The 23,075-nt window shown below is 38.4% G+C and overlaps 1 protein-coding gene across 11 annotated transcripts in view; it reads left to right on the top strand.

Annotated features, from left to right (window-relative positions):
- The window catches only part of KIAA1217, a 353,656-nt gene that overhangs the window by 201,019 nt on the left and 129,562 nt on the right, over positions 1 to 23,075 (top strand). Inside the window, exon 1 of one of the 11 annotated variants that reach the window (XM_083862716.1) lies at positions 7,922 to 8,028. The exons of the other annotated variants lie outside the window; for them this stretch is intronic. The gene's annotated coding sequence lies outside the window, so the exon portion shown is untranslated. Of the gene's footprint in view, positions 1 to 7,921; positions 8,029 to 23,075 lie in introns of those variants that run through there. 11 annotated transcript variants of the gene reach the window in all.

Raw genomic sequence — 23,075 nt, 5'->3', positions numbered from 1 at the left:
ATCTTTTTTAATATTTTTTGTAAATTTGTGGTGAAATGGGTTCATTTGGGAGGAGGTAAATATAGCTAGAAGTTAAGATTTTTCATATAGAAGAATGTTAAATGTCATCTCTTGAAACAGTTCTCGGGAATATATTGACAGGCAGCTTTTATATATATATATATATATTTTTAATGGGATCCGGACTTTGGTGAAGAAATTCATTCTGCTTAAGCTGCCAGCAACTGCAATACAATCTTTTGCCATAGGAGTATGACATATTGTCCTAGTAGGTACACAGTATCTTGTTACAAAACCAGAGTGCATCCCAGCCAGAGAGCATATTTTAATATGACATTATCTTTTGTTTCCTCAGTACTTCTTCAATAAAATAGACAGAGAAGTTTGGCAAGCAATTCTGTAAAGATGTGAAGAGTGACAAGTGAGAGAATGGTGATTTTACAAAGAAAATTAAAAATTAAACAGGCAAGGAAAGATTTTAGTCAGATGTGTAAACATATCCTTTGCATTGAGAGATAAAGCCAGAGGTAATGAACTGTCAGACCCAAATAACCACTTCAGGAAATGTGCACAGTGTTTGTGCACAGACAAATGTGTGCTCCGCTCACAGTTCCTGCTGCGAGGTGGTGCAGAAACCTGCAGCAGCCTGCAGAGTCACTTTTTAGGGCTAAAGAGTAGAGATAATTAATGGTCACGGGCTTAGTGTAAATACATGATGTACATAAGTGTTTGTAATACTACATGGAAAAAGTTTTTCACAGGTTAAGACTTTAATAGAAGATACTGAGCTCGTATTGAAGGAACCAGCAGTGGCATTATAAACCCACAAGATCAGATGACTTTGTAAAGTTTTGCCCCAGCTTTTGAAAACTGAAATGGAGAATGGAGTAACATTTGCATTTGAGCCATTGTGTGTCATAGTAATGCCTAAGTTGAACAGGACTTCTGGGTAGCATCTGAACTGCTGTGGAAAGCAGAGGTTTAGATTAGATTATCCACACACATCAAGCTGAGTCCTGAATATTGCCAGTACAGGAGTTTCCACCACTTCTCCAGATGAAATTTCCAGGAACAAGGTCAACTGTACCCTGGAAAATGGGACGTCTGGAAGGGATGTAAGGAGCTTTTGATCTTTTTGTTTTCACAAGAATTAGTGATAGTGTGATGCTATCATAAAAGGAGAAGGAGTTATTTTCCAGGAAGACAGTGATTACAACTCAGAGATAGCCTTACCTCTGGATGTGCATTGTGACAAGAATGCCTACTGTAGATGTTGAGCCATGGAAGCATTGCAGAATGACACCAAAAAGATTTGAGATTTCATGAAATTATTTCTCTCTGAGAACTGTGATTTTTTCATCCATTGACCCAATCAAAATGGAGATCTTCTTTGATTAAGAAATGTAATTCTCTGGAAGCAGGAGAAAATACACTGAGTTTATATTGGCTTTTTAGAACAGCAATAAAATCATAACAGAAACTAAAGGTTATAGCTGGAGAGCCGGGCAAATTCAAATCAGGAGTAATGCACAGTATTTTTCATATAGAAATGATTCATGATTCTGGCAGATTTTCAAGGGGAGCAAGAGGTTCTTCATCTCTCTAAATCTTTGAACTATGACAGGTTGCTTTTCTAGCTGATATGCTTTAGTCAAACAAAACTTGCTGATGAATAGGGGTGATTGGCAGAGACTTATTGGCTGCTCCTTGGCCCTGGTTATGCAACTGAGACTCTTGGCTATTCATGCAATTTTAATGTTTCAAGCACTGTTCATATGAAACTGAGTTTGACCCAGCTGCTTTTTAATATAGGACTGCAATAAGAATGAGCTGTTTTAGAAAAAAAAAAATTGCTTTAATACTTAAAAATTTAGGTTACTTGAAAATTTAAGATAAAAATAAGAGTAGTGAGCAAAATATTACAAGAAAAGAGTCAGTTAATAAAATTAAAGTAGTGTTAGGGTAAATATTATTTGTCATTTACAATTAGAATATTAATATATATAATTGTTATCCCAGCCAGGATACCAATATTCAGCTATCTTAAACAAGCAGAAGAAAGTGTGACCACAAAAATTTCCCAGCCTTAGATGCCCTTTATTCCGAGTAGTTTTCTACTTTGACCAAAACTTTGAATTTCACCTCAGTTATTCCTTGGGAAAATTCTTGCTTACAGCAGTAACAGTTTTGGCAATGTTAGAGATCCCAGGATTGCTCTGCCCTAAAATTGATACTTTGTAAGGTACTACCAAGGTACTGATTCTTCATGTATGTAATTTGCAAGTAATGGATCTGGCTGCAGTAAATTTTTCTGAACATGGACAAGACTACAGTACACCTTGAAGCAATCAAGAAATAACCCACAGCCAAATTATTTTGGGGTAAGGAGGAGACAAAAAACCCCACTCTTCACAGGAGCAAGGTTCCACAATGGATAGAAGTATACCTGAAAACAGGACTGTGCACCATTTGACAATTATTTGTGGGCACAGCAGAGTGAGGAATGGGAGTCTGTTGAGGGAAGGTGGTGACAGAAATCGGAATGAGTTTTCCAACAGAGAATAAGAACGAAGTGACATAGTCTGAGAATGAGAAATTTCTGTTAGGACTCGAGTCAGAAACAAGAAAAGAACAAGTGCTATGTTAAAGTAATAGCAGAAATCTCTAAGCAGAAAGTAATTCTTGATCTGCTCTTGTAATCACAGCAGAATGTAAAAAAATGAGGTAAAGAAATATATTGCACATGTAGTGTAATAGGCTGGGGACATAACATGGTTCTGTCAGAAAGGCACACACAGTTTTAGAAGGGGTTAAGGGGTCCTACTGGTTGCAGTAGGTGGGGAAGCATTTTGAACCCAGTGACTGAGGTTGCTCAAAGCTGCTGATGCTGAGCAGTTTAGTTCTAGCAGCTGGGAAGGATTTCCTAGAAGATGTACAGGAGGTCTGTGTGTCTGTGCCTGGGGTATTCAGGCTGCACTTCAGTTGTGTGTAGCCCAGCTGCAGGTAGGTGTGGCACTCAGAGGGGGAACCTCATTACTGCCTGTAAATATCTGAAGGGAGGATGCCAAGAGGATGGATCCAGCAGTGCCAGACAGCGGGACAAGAGGCAACAGGCAGGACCTGAGGGACAGGAAGCTCTGCCTGAAGAAATTCTTTACTGTGTGGGAGACTCAGCACAGGAACAGATTGCCCAGAGATGCTGTGGGGTCTCCTTTGCTGGAGATACTTCAGAAGTGCCTGGATGCAATCCTGTGCAATGTGCTCTACGATGACCTTGCCTGAGCAGGGAGGTTGGATCAAGTGACCACTCTGGCCCCTTCCAACCTGACCCATTCTGTGATCTTCATTCCACTGTATGGATAGTTTGGAGTTTGACCTAATGGTTCCAGAAACCATCTGAACTGTATCTACCTTAAAATCCATGTGCCCAAGAATATATAATTTCTTTGTTGAAACCATCCGCAAAAATTAAAAGTTTTTGTAATTTACAATTTCCAATCAAGTGAGGAATAAATTAGTAGTACTGTCAGTTGTAAAGTAGCTAATCTAGCTCTGCTTTCTTTCTTTAGTGCCTCTTTCCTGCTTTTTTCTTAGATCTTACTTCTGTTTTCAGAAAACCAAATTTGTAATAAAAATTGATAATGGCCTACGTTTTTTTGAAAAGCTGCCCCTATCCAGTTTATATTTAATATAGTCTAGACAGACTGCATTCATAAATATCCTGCTTTACATTAAACAGTAGCAAGCTTGACAGTAATAAAAAGAAGAACTGATTTTTCCCCATGCTGCAGTGGTGGGCCTTCCAGGTTTGTGTGGGTGATCCCAAGAGGTTTGCAATATCACTGTCAGCTGCATTGGCTCAACAAAATAAGCAGAAAAATTAATCTCTATGGTCTTTTACTGGTGTTTAAATGCAGAGGCAGGGCATTAGTAAGAAAAGAAATGCAGTTGCCTATAATTCAGAATATTTTCCCGTATTTTTCCCCTGAAATTTCAGTCTGAATGAAGCAAATCAATCTCAATTTTGTTACAGTATCAGCAGGTACCTTTTTAAACTTTAATTTGCTTTATTTATTTATTTTTGTATTTAAGAAAAAAAGCTTCTTGTTTTAGCAGTATTTCCTAATTTTGGAAGTAGAATTTCTGAAATGCTGTGAAGAAATTTTGTGTCAGCCAAAAGGAGGAATACTGAAATGCTTTTAATGCTTTGTTCATATTTTCACAAGGAGGACCTACTTTAATATACAGAGTATGAAAATTTGGATCAGTTTCAGATGAAAAATCTGCCACATATGTGCAAATGAATTAAAAACTAAGTCTATGAACATGGGAGTTCATTCCTTAACATGGTATATACTTTGTTAAACTGAGTTTCTTAAGCTCTGCTCCCAAAACATTTTTCCTCAAGCCCGTATGAAAAGAAGCACTCTTGAACTGAAACTTTCAAATGGATAAAGGTTATATTTTGTTTTCTAGATAATTGTGATCTAAAACATTTCTTTATACCAAGAGTACATTAAACTCCCTATAATATTAATTTCAACCTGTTCCTCTTTTTTAAAAGAAGTGGATGTTTTGTTATATAAAATAGAAGTCTAGTCTACCGGTCACTTTGAATTCTCTGTCTGTCATGGTATAAATAATTTAAAGGAAAACAAAGCATCCAGAGTATGTGCTAATGAGTCAAGTGTACAGTTGCTTTATTAGAGTTCTTGGTGGGGCTGAGTATTATTTTGCTTTTTGAGCTTTGCTGACAGCTACAACACACCTGTAGGGTGTGGGTGATGGAGTCAGCCAATTAATCACTGATGAAAACAACACCAAAATCTACCCTGACATATGTTATGCAGTACTGGGTTTCTGTCTGTACTTTTCTGAGTTTGGGTCACATTCTCTATAAAGTCTCCAGGCTGTGTACAGAAGTTTGTGGCTGATGAAAAATGTCCTTCTAGTATTGCTTGATGCTTGACCTGGGTTATCAAAATTTATTTTCTGCCTGTAGTTCTCAGGCTGTGGATTGCTAGTGCCATATAAGAATAACACTATGCTTATGGAAGACTTTAAAATTGCATGTTAAAGGTCTTGGTTGTAGAGCTCCTTGAGAAGCATGCTGGAGTGCAAAAGTGTTTTTCCTCCATCCCCTTGACCCTACTGCTGTTACAAACCCAGCACAATGTTCTCTTGTTATCCTCTCTGCAAATATCCTCCTTGTACTTTGTTCCACCACTTGGTGAAGCCTCAGTTTTGTCATCTCTTAAGGCTTCTGACCATTTCTCCATGGTCTGACGGGATCAACATTGTCTGTGGTCTTTCCAGGACTTGTACTTGGCTTGCTAGGCTCCCTCCTGCCAGAGAGCACTGAAGTGGGGCCAGCTACCAAATATTTATCTGAAATGTGTGTATGTTGTATATTTGAATTAATACAATCGTATTTGTATATAAATGGTATTTTTAAGCTATTTCCTTCATAAAATACCAAAAGATTCCTTCCTTCCTTCCTTCACTGTGGTGAGGCTGGGGAGCCTGTGAAGGGGAATGGCTGTGAAAGCATGAATGAGTCTGGAGAAATGTCAGGAATAGCCTGTGGAGCTGTGCCATCAGCCAAGTGTGTCCGGGTAGCAGTGACCTTCAGTGTCCCTCAGTCATCTCGTGCCAGTGGCCAGGGTCAGTGGAATCACCACATGACCTTTCCCATGGGAAAGCTTTCTCCCACAGCATTTTTGTGGAAGTCTCTTGTATTCAGGCTTGGAGAGGAGGGGAGTTTGGATCTCTGTATGCTAAGGAGCAGACTGGTTGCTGCCAGTTACACATTTTGCACAGCATAAAGCTGTTCGGATTATAAGACACTAAGATGAGGACAAGAGTTCATACCACTTTAAAAGTCCGTGTAATTCTTTTAAATACTGGAAATATTACTTGAAGGAGTGTCTCTGTGCTGTTGTGTTGCAAGAGTGAAACAATAGCACTTTTGTCTTGAGATCTTGAAAATATTTTCCTCTTTCTAATAAGATTGATACAACTTTCCTAGCACTTGCATTGAAAGCTGGCAAGATGCTGAGGAGCAGTTAGAATTTTACTGTTTAAGTTAACTTGTGCAATCATGTTTGTACCTAGATGGAGAGACATGGTTTACTTAACTGTGCATAAGAAAATTTCAACTATGGGAAACAAGTCTTAGAAGGTGTTTACTTTTAATTCTTATCTTTGCTGAAAGTTGAGGGAACTCATACTCCTGATTTAAATGAACATCAAAATTTCACTCAATATCTTAAAAAAAATGCAAAGACATGTTCCACCACACCTACCACTGGTAGAGAATTTGAAAGAGACTATTTTAAAATGAAGGCAGACATTGTTTTAGGAAAACAAACCCAAGTGTTAAATCCACTTTCTGCCTTGATTTGCAGTCATGAATATCCAAAATTAAAGGCTTTAAGTTATGTGAATCACAGAGAATTTGACATTGGCACACAAGGATTTTAAAAGCATTTTTATATCCCTTAAAAGTGGTGAGAAGCTTTATATTCAGTTTTAATATGTAAGGAGAGTAGCATCTATTACAGAAACTACTTTAAGTTTTGTGAAGTTAACTAGAACTCATTCAGCTGGTGAGACAGGGCATCCAGGCTTTCTCTAAAAAATAAAAGGAGAAATAGAACAAAATCATTTCCAAATAGAGCTGAGCCAGAGGTGGCTCTTCAGAGCTGTGAGTACAACAGGGATGCATTTTGATAGGAAAAAGGATATCCATCTGCTAGCTTCAAACACTTCTTGGCCCCAGGAAAGACAAGCTTTAGCTCTTCATCCAAGAGGTAACTTCTTCATTCATTCAGTTGGTAACTGAAAGTAACTGAAAGTGTGAGCAGCAGTATTTGTGCTATGAAAGTTAAGCGGCAGTGGCCAAGGAGCCTTCCCAGCATTCCAAAGCATTGCAGGTGGGATTTTGACTCATTCTTCTGACCGTGCAGATGAGCCATAAGCTCTGAGGAGGCACCAGGAATTTCTTCAGTGAAAGGAAATTGCCAGGTGGTTTAAAGCCTGTATGTCCAACTCCATCCAATTTCCTTGTGCCAGTACTGTAGGATGAGGCAGAGGGGTCATGGCCAGTGCTGTCACTTCTGGTGGTCTGTGGCTGCTGGCAGCTTCTGGGGACAGCAGGGGCTTGGAAAGGCCATGGGCTATTCACAAATGTACCAGGGAGGTCAAGAATTTATTACGGGAGCACAGAGGAAATTACCTCCTCACCTGGCTCCCTGAATTCACCTTTATTTGTGACACATGTAAAATTAGTCAGGGTAATTTTAATAATATTATATGTAAAGCTCAGATACTGGTTCACTAAGGCAGAGTAGTTAAATTTGATAGGCAACCAAAGATGCATGGGATGAGAGCAGTGTAAAAACCTTAGAATTACAGGCCTGAAAATATCCTTCAGGATTTCTACTGAAAAAAAAAAAAAAAAAAAAAAAAGGAACAGGGTGATTTTGCTTTTTTATTAAAAAACAGCAAACAAAACAGATGGAAGACATCTCGAATTCGTATCTTCCTAATGTGAAGCACCAAAGGGTATTTTTTCTGTTTTTCATTTTGAACATGGGGGTGGAGATAGATTAATGGGTTTTGGTTTAGCCTCCAGTTCTTAAATGTCTTGCACTTGAAAACAGTGTTTTTCTCCTCCTTTATACCAGATGTTGCACTCTGGAGAGTAATTTCTTACTGTTTTCCAAGTTCAGTGAACTGCCTTGTATTTTAATGATGTTGGTTAGGAAATGTACCAGTTCATAACCAGTTATGTACCTAAGGCTGTTTATAGACTTCAGTATGGCATCCATCAAAACTGAAATGGCTTAGGAAGATGAAACTTGATCCTTCTGGACAGCTGTGTACTTACACTGAGAAGAGACACTTGAACGAGGAAGGATGACACTGAATTTTTTACATGATGAGATGTTTGGGAGTTTGCAGTTATTTAAACAATTCTTCAGGATTTACAGGATCAGAATGATTTCCCCCAGGTAGCAGCTCACAGTAAGTTCAGATCATTGATGACATGCATAAGCTATGTATGTTAAAGTAATTTAGATAATATTTGTGAGCATATTTTTTTTTTGCTTTTATAGGGATGGCTTAGTGAAATATGAACAATTTCCTGGTGGATTTCTTTTGTTTTCTCTTTGTGGACGGGGTGTAGCACTAGGCATTTCTCTGAAGTTCTCAGTTCCATTGCCAAATATTATTTCCAGCAAACTAATCATGAGAGTTCATTTACTATTGCTCACTCCATTACACTTTTTCCTTTGTTTTGCAGCATGTTTCTCTGCTTGCTTCTTTGCTTTCTTTTATGCACCCATTAAGCCCTGAACAAGCTGCTTGAATAAGTTTGCTCCTTAAGATTTTCTGCCTTTAAATCCCTCTTGCCGACTGACACATTCCTCTGTGAGATCCGTGCCTGCCATGGCATCTGAGTGGACTAACGGTGCAGCTGCATGGCTGCTTAGCACAAGCAATCTTGCTAATTAATAGAGACTCCCCTTAGGGAGTGGAATCTCAGTTCTGTGCTCACCCTGAAGGAATTGTCTAAAATGGATCAGATGACATGTGTTAAAAATGCCCACTGACTTTTAAAAGTGATAAGCTTACACTTAAAACATACCCAGTGGGAATCTACAGTGTAGGTGTCCTGGGTTAGTGTTAGGCAAGATCAGTGTTTGAATACTTTTGTCTTCTAAAAAGTTGTAATTAATGCATTTTGATCTTTATTTCTTAAAGTTGAAGCTCTGTGAGGAAGGAGCCATCTAACTTCTTGTTTGCACAGTGCTTAATAAGCAGTGGATACTGTCATGGTGTTAGCTAATTAGAGAAATTACAATATTTAGAGCTTAGGGTCAAGGCTGAGAAAACCACATGTTATGGGACAACACAAAGCATGCAAAACTCAGTTCAAAATTCAGAATTCCTACTGCAGATCCTGCCCTGTTTCATGAATAATATTGAGATACCTAAGGATTTTTAGATAATTTTTTTTAACAGCTTCCTCAATCAGGTAACAAATAAAAACCATAAAGCACTGTATAGTGCATTTCCTTTACATGGTGACACCATTGTGGGAGTTGTGCAAAAACCAGTAGAAGGAAGAAGCAAAATATGGTTGGTGTAGTTCAAATACGAGGATATATGAAATATCACACAGGGCATAGAATCAAATATTAGCTGGGAAAGATGCCAGAAAGACTTATGTTTTTGCTTCAGAAGTGCTTTTAGTTGCATGTCTTCTTTTTTTCTTTTTAATTAAAGTACTGGGGTTTTTTTCTCCTACAGCCTTTCCTTCAAAGGCTTCTCATGTAGTTCTTTATTAGTAAACAGCTGCTTGCAATGAAAGACCATTACTTTAAAGCCATTGTGGTTTCTAATGTTGATTGGGGCTTGTTGTGCTTCTGTTTGTCCTAATATAAACCAGATAAGAATATGCAAGTATTTTAAAACTGGGCAGATAACTCACAGAAAAGCTACATAAAGACCAAAAAACAACCATGATTATTCATAGAACTTTTGACCTTTAGGAATCCTTGAAGTAAAATAAATCATTGAAGTGTACCTAAAGTGCATCCTCATGTGAAAGCTTTTATTATATATAATAGCTATTTGTACATTATCTACCTGTATTTTATGTGTGCATGTAAAAATAATGGTTATTAAACACGTTTAATGAGCTCTCCTATGAGGTAGGTGCTTGAGAACACTGTGAAGTAAGATGCTTGATATTAGGTACAACAGTATCAGAATTGCCAGTTGTCAGTTGGTGTCTTGTGTTTGAAAGATGGGGTTTATTGGATATTTGAATCTCTAAGATTGAATTCCTTAAAAAATCTCTATATAAAAATGCAGTTAAAATCTATAAGATACAAATTCATTAAGTTGCAGTTACAAAGTAACCACTCTCATGTCAAAAATTTGAGGCTAGGTACTTGTGGTTGAATGCTGATATGTTGGTCTTTAAAATGGGATGTTTTTGTCCAGTGCAGAGTTGAAAGAAGCTTGGCAGGGAGAAGTTAGATGACTGAATGAGACATGATGGAGGGAAGGAGGAACAGGAAATTACAGAACTGCAAATCTCTAGAGATTGAGAGTTCTGGAGCAGCATCACTATTTGGATCACTGTTCTTAACCAATTTCCTGGGTACTTACTTCAGGTAGGTGGTGTAAATGGGCTACTGGAATAGCTGGACCCTAGGTTTAGTCCTTCTTATTCCTGAAATAATCTCTAGGCCAGAGTAACTCCTGGGTGACAAGGATGAGGTACCATGTAACACCAGGAGAGGAATGAGGCTTGGGGGAAAAAAGTGACAACTTTGCCATTTGAATCCTCTGCCATAAGCACTGAGCCCATAAAGTCTCCAGCTCCCCAGACTTTTTCAGGCTGCCTTTCTCCAGTTGCTCCCTAGTTTCGTGCTTCAAATAGTTTTCCTTATTCCTAGAAAATTGTTTTCTTGTAATTTCTCCTTCACCATGCTACTGTTTTAATTGTTTCTTGAGGGTGCTTTGACCTTCTCCTTCCCTGACTTGGATATATAGTTGTCTTGGTTTGGAAAGACAGGTGTTTGCTAAGGAAGGCTAAATTGTCCTGCTAAATTGAGCTTGAACTAGTGAAACGTTCATGCCAGAAGGCTAGAGCAGATCAGAACAGCACAAGAACCTAAGTTACAGTTCACCATACTATTAAATTTAAGCTTTATCAAACATAGTACAAAATGCCTTTAAAGAAACACTATTGACTTAGAATTTACACTTCATTTTGGAAAAGTTGTGCATGTGATAAATTAAGTCATTAGATAGAACATGTAGGGAAAATTTTCCTTTGTATTTCATCTTATTTGTCCTCTTGCTCACATGTTGTATCTTTGGTCCATGCTTCGGCTTTTTGTTTGTTTGGTTGATTTGGATTTTTTGGGTTTTTTTTTTTCAAAAGAAAACAACTGTAAATCCACAGCAGTAGTAGGTAACCCAATCATTGTAAACCACTTTTCCTTAGTTGACATCTCTTGAGAGAGAAGGTGGCTTGATACTGATTTATAATGGGGGCTGTATTTTTTATAAATTCAATTTAGAATAAGTTAACGTTACTGAAAAGGATATTTTTTATGCTAATAGAATTTGATGGTCTGACTTCTATTTCTCCCCGAAGAATGCATACATGTGCAATAGAAAACATTTTGTAATATATTTAACTAAGTACTCTTGACTGTTCAGTAAGATTGCTATCCAAGGTATGTGTACATTTGGACACTTATTTATGGGGGTAAAGATCTTTATTCTAGGACATGCTATTAGTGTCTCTCTGCTGGTTTTCAGCACTTTGTCACTGTGTGTTGTTTTGATTACAAAATATCATCAGAACCCAAATGAACTGAGTAAAGAGTTTAGTTGTGACCTATGATCTCTTTCTTTCTATAGACTTACTCAAAACTAAAACTTCCTTTGACAGTGGTTTGTAAGGGTAGTATGAGGACTCTAAATCCTTTAGAATTCATTTTAGCTGAAGAGCAGAAAGAATAAATTTGTGTTTCATAGCCTGCTTACTCATGAATAACTTTGACTGAGGTGTATTTGTAAGCCTGGAAAATGAGGCAGAGGAGTGTGTCTGAGCTGCTTTTGAGGTTTTGTGACCAAGTGCCTTTCTGCTTCCCTTTCCTGGAGGTTTTGTGCCAGTGGGAGGTAACTAGGGATATTGGGTTATAGTGATTAAGAACCTTATGTCAAACCTTTAAAAAGATGAAAATACGTAGAATTAGACCAATAGTTTGATATATAGCTTAGTAGCTTAGTTTTGTTAGATAATTTTTTTAATTGTAATGTAATTACATTTAGAAGTGGACAGTTTTCACCTGTGATACATGCAAAGTTGATTTTTGGTGTAAGCCTCACATGGTTTCCTCTATTCCAGCTTGAAAACAGACTTGCTGCATTTTTTTTTTTTTTTTTTGCCACCATGAGGCTCTTTAATTAATACTTTCTAACTCCAGAGCTGCTTTTTTCCTGAGATTGCCTCAGAAGGAATGTCAACCAAGGAAGACTTTGGTAATATTTATAGATGAGTGCAGTAAGATGTGCGGGAGTTTACAAAGTTTACAAAAATAAAAAGAACCTGATGCAATTCCAGCTCTGGGACCTCTTGTTGAAGCTCTTGTGAGTGTCACCATCTGAGTGCACTGTTCATGCCTGCGTACATCATCTTATTTTCATCACTAAAGCTCCAATCTCACTCCTGGGACAAGCAGCAGCCTTCTGGCTAGCTTTTATTAGATTAACAGAAGGAGGACTTACTAATGTCCCCAGTGAGGCAGAGGTATTTCCCATTTCTAGAAGAACAGAATGAAGGAAGCACATTCCTCTACTTTTTACAAGACCTTCTGGGGCCTTGTGGACCCAAAGCTTCCTCCTTGGAGAGCAGTGGCTGCAGCCTTAACCTGTGTGTCCTGGCTGGCTGGCTATCACATCAACACACCTCTCCCACCCCATGAACTATAAAGCTTTAGCATAGAAGGAAGAGCTAAGTGAGATAAAGTTTTACACCTCTGAGTATTTGCAAGGTTAAATTGTATCATGTCCTGTGGCTTTGACAGCTTTTCGGTTTGCAGGAGGTAAATACAGAGTGAGTCAGGTGATTTGATCAAAAAAGAGAGACTTGGACACTTCTGTGTATTGCTGTGATCCAAGGTGAAGAGAGTAAACCTCTGTTACCTGCTGGTATTGGAAACAGAAAGGCAATAACTGCAGGGTGAAATAAAAGGCAGGTCAGAAACTGAGTTACTTATCTGTATTTTCTTGCTGGCTGCCTTTGGTGGGGTGCTGAGCTGTTGTTATGAAACTGTGCCCTGCATTTCCTCATGTCATATTTGATTTGCAAACCTGTGTGCTAGAATGGCAGGTCAGTGCCTCTTTCTCTGGCTGGGAACACCCTTATTCCCTCTCCTCTGTAGCTCCTGAGAACCTTTCCAGAGTATGCCTTAGTCTGAGAAAGGATCCAGACACTGAAGTGACAGTATGTGGAGCAGAAGCACAAATGGGAACTATTTAATACAGAGGGCAGGCAAGCTTTGTCACTCAGCCCTGTGACAGGGAACTCTCCATTTCCTTTTCTTCAAGAAATTTAGTCTGGTAGAAGTGTCTCTACATGACGCCTCTGAACTTCATGGTCCTGTTCTCCTGTTTATCTGCATATCTCAATCTGGCATAGGTATTCTTTGATATTGCTCTTTTAAAGAGACAATTTGATATCTCTTCATTTTCAAAGTGTTTATAAAGGATAGTATTGCTGAGTGAGAATCAAGCATCTTGTCACTGTCGTAGAAATGTTCCAGTGCTAATGCAGATCTGAGGAAAGGTGCTTTCACTTGCCACAAAGGTGCCTGGAAGGATCTGGCACTTGATCCCTCACACACACACACAGATACAGTGTTCAAGATATGCTCTCCTGCCCCTGGTGTTTAGATTTTAAGGTCTACTCTTCTCTTGAAGCCATGTCCCTGAGATAGTAACAGGAAATTTGGGAGGATGCTAGGCAGAGAAAACAAAATCACTTCCTCCTCTTTTGGAGTTCTTGTTCACTAAAATATCACAGGATTGTCTCAAGTTTGTTTTACATTAGAGACCATCTGGAAAGAACACTGATAGTGTTAGATAGAGAGAAGTAGTAGGTTCTTATTCATGGCATTCTTAAGAAATTAAAGTGCAATATAAATTTTAACACTTTAGCTTAAGTCTAACAAAGAAATCTCTATTAAGAGAATAAAACCAGGCCATCACTTACCAATTATCTTGGAAGCAGGTTGAATGAAAGAGGGGAATCTGCCTTCAAGCCAGGCAGATCTTCAAATATATTACCATCTGATGGCCACTAAGAAGCTTGCCCACTGTGACTTAGATTACTCCACACCAGTTAAAAATATATCTCACCTATGTACCCTGGGGCCATTTCATTCAGATCTTGCCAGAGTGTACTCTTTAACCAGATTTTAGAAGCTGATTCCCAAGAAGCTGAATCCCAAGTGGCCTGTAATCCACTCTTAAAAACTGCAGAGTCAAAGAGCAGGCAGTTTGTAGAGTTCCTGAGGGAGCAGTGAAGACAGCCCCTGGGGCTGCTCCATAACCCAAGGCAGCACTGCAGTGTCACAAGGGACACGGAGAGCCTTTTCTTCTTATCTTTTTCTTCTTATCCTGTCTCTGTCTCATTGCAGGGACCACACTGTGTGGGAGGGAAACCCAGAGTAAACCTGGGTTTTCTGAGCAGGGCCAGTGCCTGGCAAGGAGGAGGCCATATGGTCAGCCTTGCCATGGCCCTTTCATCTTACAAAAAGGCTTGTAATTACATTTGGGTTGGATTTAAATAACATATGAAAAGCCAAATTTATGGTCATGCATTTAAATGCAGCAACTACTCTGCTTTTCTGGTTTAGTGAGGATTGTGTGAATCAAAAATACCTTACTCATCTGCAAAAAGGCTTAGTCCCAGCAAATCTTGACTTTAATGACAGGAAATAATCATAAGCTGCTTTATATGCAATTAAAGACACTTTATTTTGGAGATATTTTTGTAATTTGTATTTTTTCGTCAAACCAATTATCTAAAATATTATACTTCTTCATGCCTGCAGTGCAACTTTGTCTTGCATATAAATTGATTTTTTAAAATTAAACTTTCTTTATGTGTGATTGAAACTCGAGACTATTTTACCTTTATCTAGGTAATTGATGAATAGGTCAGGTAACACCTGCTGGATGGCAGTAGCAGCTAACAGTTTTGTGCTACAGTTTGCTTGTTTAGATAATTGTATTAATTTAGGATGGAAATTGACACAATTACAATGGTATTTTTGAAAATGTCGGGTTTATGGTGGGATTTTTATGTTAGTGTCCAATAAGCCGGTAATCAAATGCTGAAACTGTTTGAAACAAAATATTTTTCACACTGAAATTTAATGTAATGCTGGTCCAGAGCTTATTAATTTCATGGGAAGCCCAGTGTTGAATTTGGACTATGGTCATAATTTTATCCATCTGTTGAACCAGAATGACAGTGTTCAAATTCAGACCAAACAGTGGTGTGGCCCAGATCTTTCACAAACAGCTGTAAACAATCAGTGGAGAATTTCACGGCAATGGTAGACTTGAAGGCTAGGGAAAATGTGTCCTGAAGGATATGGGTCCCTGTAGTAATTGCAATCCTTGACATGGGAAGATGAGAAAGGTATTAGATATTTTGTCTACTTTGCTCAAAGTGGCAGTTCAGGGAAGATCCTTAACTTGTAATGAATATCTATGAGTCAGGAACAGAAACATGATAATCCAGCAAAAGCAGTTTTGCCCGTGTGCTCCCATGGCCTTTCCAGGTGAGCTGTCCTAGTGCCATCCTACTTAGTAAATGCATTGACTGAGAGGCTGTGGCTAGGTGACAGGAGAACCATCAGAAGGCTGCCTTGTCAGCCTTCTACCTCAAAGTCCGGCCTGCCTGTGAGGTGACTGTCATAGGACCATGTTTCCCTCCCAGCTGGTGACACCCCCAAGTGCTGGTGTTGACACACGGATTGGCCGCCTCAGCAGGGCAGGAGTTCACACAGCTCCAGGAGTATTGCAATTTTTTTTTTTCATCAGTCCTGATCTGAAATGTGATCTGGGGAATTTGCAGAATGAAGCTGTCAAAACTATGCAAAATTAATTACAGGTTGGATTTGGCATAAAAGCTTAGATACAGTGTTTTCCCTCAGCATTTGTACTTGCTGTTGGAAATGCTTCAGCCTGTACATCTGTGCAGATAATGCCAATAGCAGAAATCACTAATGAAACAGGTGGATTTAGGTGAATTTTCCATCCTTCACGTGCCTGTAGCATAACATTATAATCTTTTCTCAGCTGTGAGTTTTTTAACTTCTGCTGTGAAGCATGAGACACTGACTTCCTTTTGCCTTTATCACTTGCCTCTGTCACCCTTGCATACATGTCTGGGTAACATGCCAGGGTCCATGGGGTGTTGTGCAGTCCTCACTTGGGATCCAGAGGTGAAGATCCCCATGGTGAGGAGTGGAGCTCCTGCAGGGCTCTCCAGAGTTTGCTTTCTTAAAAGCTATGAAAATGGATTGTTGAAGGAGAAAGGCCCAGGTTTCACTGAACCATGTAAGTTCCAGCTGGATGATGGTGGCCAGGGCCACTGGATCCTCTCTCTCAACCTTAGGCCAGCCATTTACTCAATAAGTATAAGTAGGTCATTTCCATTAATTTTTACAGCAGCAAGGATAATTTAGTGTAAAGTGGCGTTATGTTTGTATTGATCTAACGATCGACTATCCTTTTTTTTTTTTCTCTTTTCCCACACACTAGTTAAAGACTCACAGAAATAGGACAAAATTATTGTGGTGCTGGGGAATGAGAAGACAAATTGTTTCACGCTGTGCATCGGGAGGACAATGGGGATATAAGGAGGGGATGGGGGCAGAAAAATTTGCCCCCCTCCACTTCCAGCTAGGCTGAGCTGTTAGATCAGCTGAGCCATAAATAATGTATCTTCAGCCTCAGGTTAGTTCAGGATGTAATCCTTCATTTTTGCCCTTCCCAAGGAATCACTGCTGAAGCTCTTTCACTAATAGCAAAAATATTTATTCAGACACGAGATGAGGATTTGTTTCATTTGTTCCTCCAGAGACACATGAGTAGATCCCATTCAAGTAAATGAGTGTTCTGCAGACCTAATTAGAGACAGAGTCCATGGTCCTGTGCCAAAATACTGTATCATGAACTAAAATTCATGGAAACTTAATACACAGTCACCATTTCTTTACTGTATTTAAATCAGACTTTAAACATTAAATGAAAGCAAATACACCCAATAAAAGCTTGTAATCCAGACTGTAATAATAAATCTCATGCTGCTATCCTTGTACAGATGAGGGTGAAATTTTAAGTGCATTGCCATTAATGTCATAGCACGTCTTGACTTCAATAGATCCAGGATTTTTTTTGTAATGTTTTTAAGAATTTTAATTTACTAGCAAAGTAAGTAATTTAGGATTTCCTGGCTCCCCCCCAGTCATTGATGTGATCAGCTCCTGGGATAATACTAGCATGTACTCAGCTGCATTTCTCTGCATCAGCCACCTCCATTTTTTCATCTGCTCCAAAGCCACTTCTCTGTTTTCACTGCCCTGCCTGCAGTCCACAGGCTCAGCAGGTGTACTGGTGTGTTTGGCTTTTAGACTAATTTCCTATTTCAGCTCATGTGACTGAGTATGTATCTTTTTGTCTGCAGAATGATCTTGGGTGGTTTTATTTAAGTTTGAAAGGAGAATAGCTATCATAAAGGTCACTGGGCAGTGTAATCCCAATTTATACTGCCTCAAGATGCTTTGGCAAGGGAGCAGAGGCAGCACTGCCAGCAGCTGACCACCTGTGGCACAGACATTGCTGCAGCTGGGGCTGTCCTTCCTCAGCAGGATGGTGCAGGGAGTGCAGGTGGGTCTCACCCTGTCATGGTGGGTTAGGGGACAAAGGACACGAATGAAAGGCAAAACAAGTTCCAGAGTTGTGTCCGTTGCAGAATTTCTTTTTTCCCCCTGAGCAGTTTGTTTTCGTACGACTTAAACCCCTTCTACTGAATGGTGGCAACACAATGGTCTTTGCCAAAGTGGCTGATGATGTTTATTTAAGAGGCGTCTAATGGTAGAAAATCAGTAACAAAAATCGATTTGTGGCTTTTTTCTGTGCTTTACGAAAGGCATGTGAGTTTCACTTGCACTAGCTGGAAGCAAGTGAAGAGAAAATAGTTCATAAGTTAAATATTTGTTAGAGTACAGTGATAAAAAACTTATTTCTTGAAGAAAATTAATTTCTATTGTTACATTTTACATTATCATACCTGAATGGGAATTAATTTTATGTCATTGGATATATAAAACAACACAGAAATCTGCAATAAATACTTTTGTGCTCAATTATGGTCATTAAATTGATGTGGAATATCTTGTGTTGTGTTGATTTAGCTGTAGTTTAAAGCTGGGGCTTACGAGCTGGGAAAAGGTAAGGTGTTTGTTCTGTCTGTACATTTTATTCCATGTGTACCTATATTTTAATTGCCTTTGAAAGTATTTGTGGATGTGCAAGAGGCACAAGAATGGCTATGAATGTGCTGGCTACTCACTTATATTGTTTGAAGGGTTTAGCAACTCCTTTATACAGACTTTGTTCATTCATTCTACTTTTTTTTCCTGGTCTTACCTAAAGATTTCCTTTTGCAGGCTCCTGTACATGAGTTTATTTTGAGGTACCAGTACATGAGATACCAGTATTATAGTACTACAAATGTTAGGCTGGTTTCTTGAGGCTAAGCACATGTGAGTTTCTGCAAAGTTAAGGAGAGACAGGGAGACATTGAACTGCCATCTGAATAAAAAATACCTTCATTTTCAGTGGATGTGAGAAATTAAATGTTCCTTAGAAGGTTGCAGACAAGTTTCATGCACTGGGGACTGATCTATGAGCACTTCTTGTCTGCTAGATTAGAGCATAAATATGTTTATTCTTACATGTCACAGTACAAGGGCAGTGCAGTGGCAAGGAGACACCTGGCTGACCAGCAGGTTGAAGGAATGAGGAGAAAATTCATAGTTGTTCTGTTTTCTTATAAACTATGCTTATGGTTCTAATGTGTCTGAAACTAGGGTAGGAAAGAAGGATGTACTGGCAGGATTCAGAAATTAGATTACAGTGATGTGTTACCAATGAAAAGAAGAATTCAGTTATAAAGTTTACTCCCTTATTTTTTATTTTCTTTTCTATAAGGGAGTCTTTTATTTCTGTTTGGTGGGTAGGATTTATCCGTAGCTCAGTTTGCTTACACCACCCCACCCCTCCAATCTCTGTTTGTCAGGAGAAGGGAACTATGTACAGTTGTTCCCAAGAGAAGGGAACGGGGTTGAGAAGGGTTTGTTGCCTGCAAGCAGCAGTTGGGAGAGTCACTTAGTGCTTATATGGTGACTCCTCCAGGGAATAGTTCCTGCCTCTAAGGTCTTCTTCCTGTTCGTTATTTAATACCTATTTTATTTTGGGGAAAAAAAAAAAAAAAAAAAAAAAAAAAAAAAAAAAAAAAAAAAGAGAAATGGGCACTATTGACATCAACTGTTTCTGCCCTGCAGATATGAGGGGAATAGTTTCCTTTCCACAGGGAAGAGTTGCCAGGAGCCTTTTAGCCAATTACCACAGGAGTTGGTGGACCACAGCAATAGAGGGATTACTTTGCCTTCCGTAGTGAACATTAACCACTGCTGTGCTAAACAAATGAGCCTTTTATATTTTATCTACTTTGAAATTTTAAGGAAATAAGAAGTCTTGAAATGACAAAACCCTGGTAATAATAAGGTGAGTTATCACCGCACTGTTATTATCAAGAGAATTTTCTTTTTATAACTAGTGTGTGTTAAAGAAGAGGCATGTTCCTTGTTTGCCTTGGAAGTAAAATCATTCAAGTTTACTCTTGTCAGGTTTCTGAGAAGAATAAAAGATTGTTACTGTTTGTGAAAGAGAAATGCCCTGGTGGAGCCTGGCCCACAACTTGTTTTCCTGGAAGCCAGACAGATCATGGTTCTTGTCTTGTCTGAGGTTTGTCTGATTCCACCTTCATCCATTGTTGGGTTCAGCTGCTGGTGCTGGCAGTCAGTTCTGCATTCATTATCTCCAGTAAAATTACCTTTTTTGCAATTAACCAAACTGTAAAAAAAAAAGTTGGACTTGGGTGTTTTGTGACCAGCATAGACATTACCTGTAAGGTAACAATTCTTTTGGAAGTGAACCACAGTATTTCTGCAGAAGCTGGTAAACCTGGAAGTGTAGCATCCACTACACCCCTGAGGTAAGGTTGTTTTAAGGTGTGTTCCTATTTATGTCCTGATGTCCTTCATGCTGTACTGGGAGTAGACTTACCATAAAGGGAAGCTCATGTAAATACAGCTAACTGAAAATATACCATATACTTAAATTTTATATTATAACATTAAACTAGTAAATCACTATTCACTGTGACTTTTGCATTAATCTTGTTTTCATGTAATACCCTGTAATCACATTTTCTTCATCAGTCAGTCAATTTTCACTGGAAACAGCCAGATGTACAAGGACCTTTGCAGTAGTGCTGTGCTTGGAGTCACTAGCACAAGCACAAAACCATATGTTTGAAGACTCTTGCTACTTCTTTCTTGAGCTTCAACCATGAAACTACATCTCTGTCCAGTGCAACTGTGGAGCAAACCAAGAGGCTGGGTTACACTGTTGTGTGCACTTAAAGTGTAGTGTTACATTACTGCTTTGTGGTGTCAGGGTATTGAAAAATAATCAGTGTATAAATTAACATATGAGCTTTCCAGAATTGCATGTGGTGAGTTTTAGTTTAAACATAGTTAACAACATGGATAAGGTGGCAAAACCTATTTAAATACCTATTTACATTTGTCCCTGTCTGCTTTTAATGTAGGTGCTCTCAGATGGTTGTGGATGCTAGGTATAAAGTTTTTGTGTAGTACAGAACTTGTGTAAGCATGTCAGTGTGCCCAGCAGCCTTTACAACAAGCAAAAACAACCTAACTGAATGTAGAAACCAATTCTGATAAGGGATCGTTTGAAAAGTTTTTTCAGAGAAAAAAAGACAATTTCATAAGAAGCTTGTGCCACTTTAAAGCCTAGAAAAGTAACATTTGCATTCTAAAGCTAATTGGAAAGATGATTTTAGTAATTGTATTAGTGTCAACAACAAAGACATTTAAAAATTGACAAAAAAATTTGCAAATAACTTCATAAAGCTACAAAAGCTTTATAAAAGTAGACCAGATACTGCACAGCTGAATATTCTACCATAATGGATCTGAAAGAACTACAGAAGTAGAAACTCTGAAATTCTTCCAGACATGTGAAGTAATGCCTTGCATTATTGTGTGGGTAGGGCTGTTTTTCTTGGCCATAATTTAGGAAGACTTATGTGTGTTATCATCAACGAATTAGGACTTGAATAACGAATCTTGGATATAATCATCGTGATCTGTTCCTGTTGGGGAGGGTCAGAAGGGAAAAAAAGCTTATTGTAAAATAGTTTAAATGTATTTGATGAAAAAATACAGATAACTCATTTGCTTAAAATAGCTAATCATTTAGGTGGACTTTTTTTTTGTTGAGTGGTTCATAATCATAGAGTCTGCTTTAAGAGTTCCTGACTCAATCACACTGCAAAAGTGAGCTCTGTGTATGGTACTGCTTAGGATCTTATGTCTGCTTTGAGTTCCATACTAAAATTGAGTAATTGAACATGTCAGACTGTCTCATAAAACAAAAATGAGTAAAGTAAAATAAATTAAAAAGATTCTCCATATTGCAGGTATGTTCTCCATATTGCACACCTGCCTTAAGAAATTACTCTTAATAGGCCTTTGCAAGACATTGTAACTGTGTGATGTATGCTCGTATGTATAGATGCAAATATGTATATAACCTTATGTCCATTCATAATTTTTACATCTGTCAAAAGGTATCAGAACTTGCCTTTATCTTACCCTGTGAATGTGAGTGTTCTTTGAGGGTGTGTATGTGAGGATGTCAAGTAGTAACACCCTTTTGAAACTGCAGGCAGTCATACTAGTTGCTGTCTTCTGCCTTGTCTGGGTAAACACTGACAAGAAGGTAGATTTCTGCATGGGGATAAAAGAAACTAAAATTTGTGTGCAAGAGGAATGTGAAAGTACATGTATTCTTGGTTGCAATATATGCGATATCAGACATAACATTCATTATTTCTGTTTCCTTTGTTTTTTTTAAATTTTCTTATTTTTTTAATGAAGGAAAAAAGCATAATTTAAGTGAAAACTATTACATGAACTAGAGACTTTTTCTTATAACTCATATATCCCTCAGCCCAAACAGACTCAAATTCCTCAGTTTTCCAATAGCATGCAGTTTCACAGTTGCACCTAAACAGAAAATCTGCTTCTGATTTGGTAGTATTTTCAATAATTAAAAAAATGTTAATACATTTGTTTGGGGGAATGAAGTGGCTTGTTGAAACTTCTTGTAAGTGGCTGACAATATAACACAGTTATTAGAAAGACATCCAGTGAATTTGTCTTTAGATGAGCTTCTTAATGCATGAAGATTTTGTGGGGCCAGTGGTGTGGGGTCATTCTATAATTACCTTATTTTAATGGGTTTTGGTCCACTGTGTTTCAGGTTCAGAAGCATTTACTTTGTTCTGCTGTGAACAATAGTTCTTCATTATGACATTTGCACTGACAGTTATGGGAGAGGTGCTGAAAGGCCCTAGGGTACATCATCATTTTCAAACTCCCACATGCTTCTCCCCATTTTTATTAGGATCTCCTCAAAGTCAGTTACACACCCTCTTTCAAAGTGTTGTTTTAACTCAGATCTGTCAGTTTGCCTGTACAGCACTCACGAGTGACTGGGCAGCTGGTATGCTAATTGCTACCTTACTGAACCAACCATAATGGCATGTCTTTTTCTCTCTGCAACCTTTTTGTGCGTTAACATTTTTTTCTTTGACCATACATTTTCATTATTGTGGCTTTGGAGTGGATTTTGCTGCCTGATTCAAGCTTTTTGGTGCCTGTATACATCACTGTGCACAGTGAGACCTAATCCCCAGCTGGGCATCATCTCTAACGAGGCAGTACAAATGCATTATATTATATTTCAACATTTTTTGTTTGATTTCAGCCTCATTCAGAAGGGGTTTTGTTGTTATTTCTCAATTCCTGTTTGACATACTAATTTTACAGCGATTTTCTGACTATTTAAAGCTGATTTGGGAGAAACACTTTCAATGTTTTGCAAATCATCCACTGCACAACATAATAAACAAATCCCTATATATATATGGATTGGAGGTTGATGTTTAGCATGTCTGTATACACCGTACATGCTAATGTACTCGAAAGGTAAGATGTGTGACTTGCTACAAATCTTTAGCTTTGCACATCATGGGATTGGAGAGCTGGAGTCTGCCTGTTTGCTTTCTCTTGTTAAAGTGGTAGCTG

Source organism: Zosterops lateralis, assembly GCF_965231275.1.
Source record: "Zosterops lateralis genome assembly, chromosome: 1".
NCBI classification, from domain to species: Eukaryota; Metazoa; Chordata; class Aves; order Passeriformes; family Zosteropidae; genus Zosterops; species Zosterops lateralis.
This window is presented reverse-complemented; position numbering and strand designations above follow the sequence as displayed.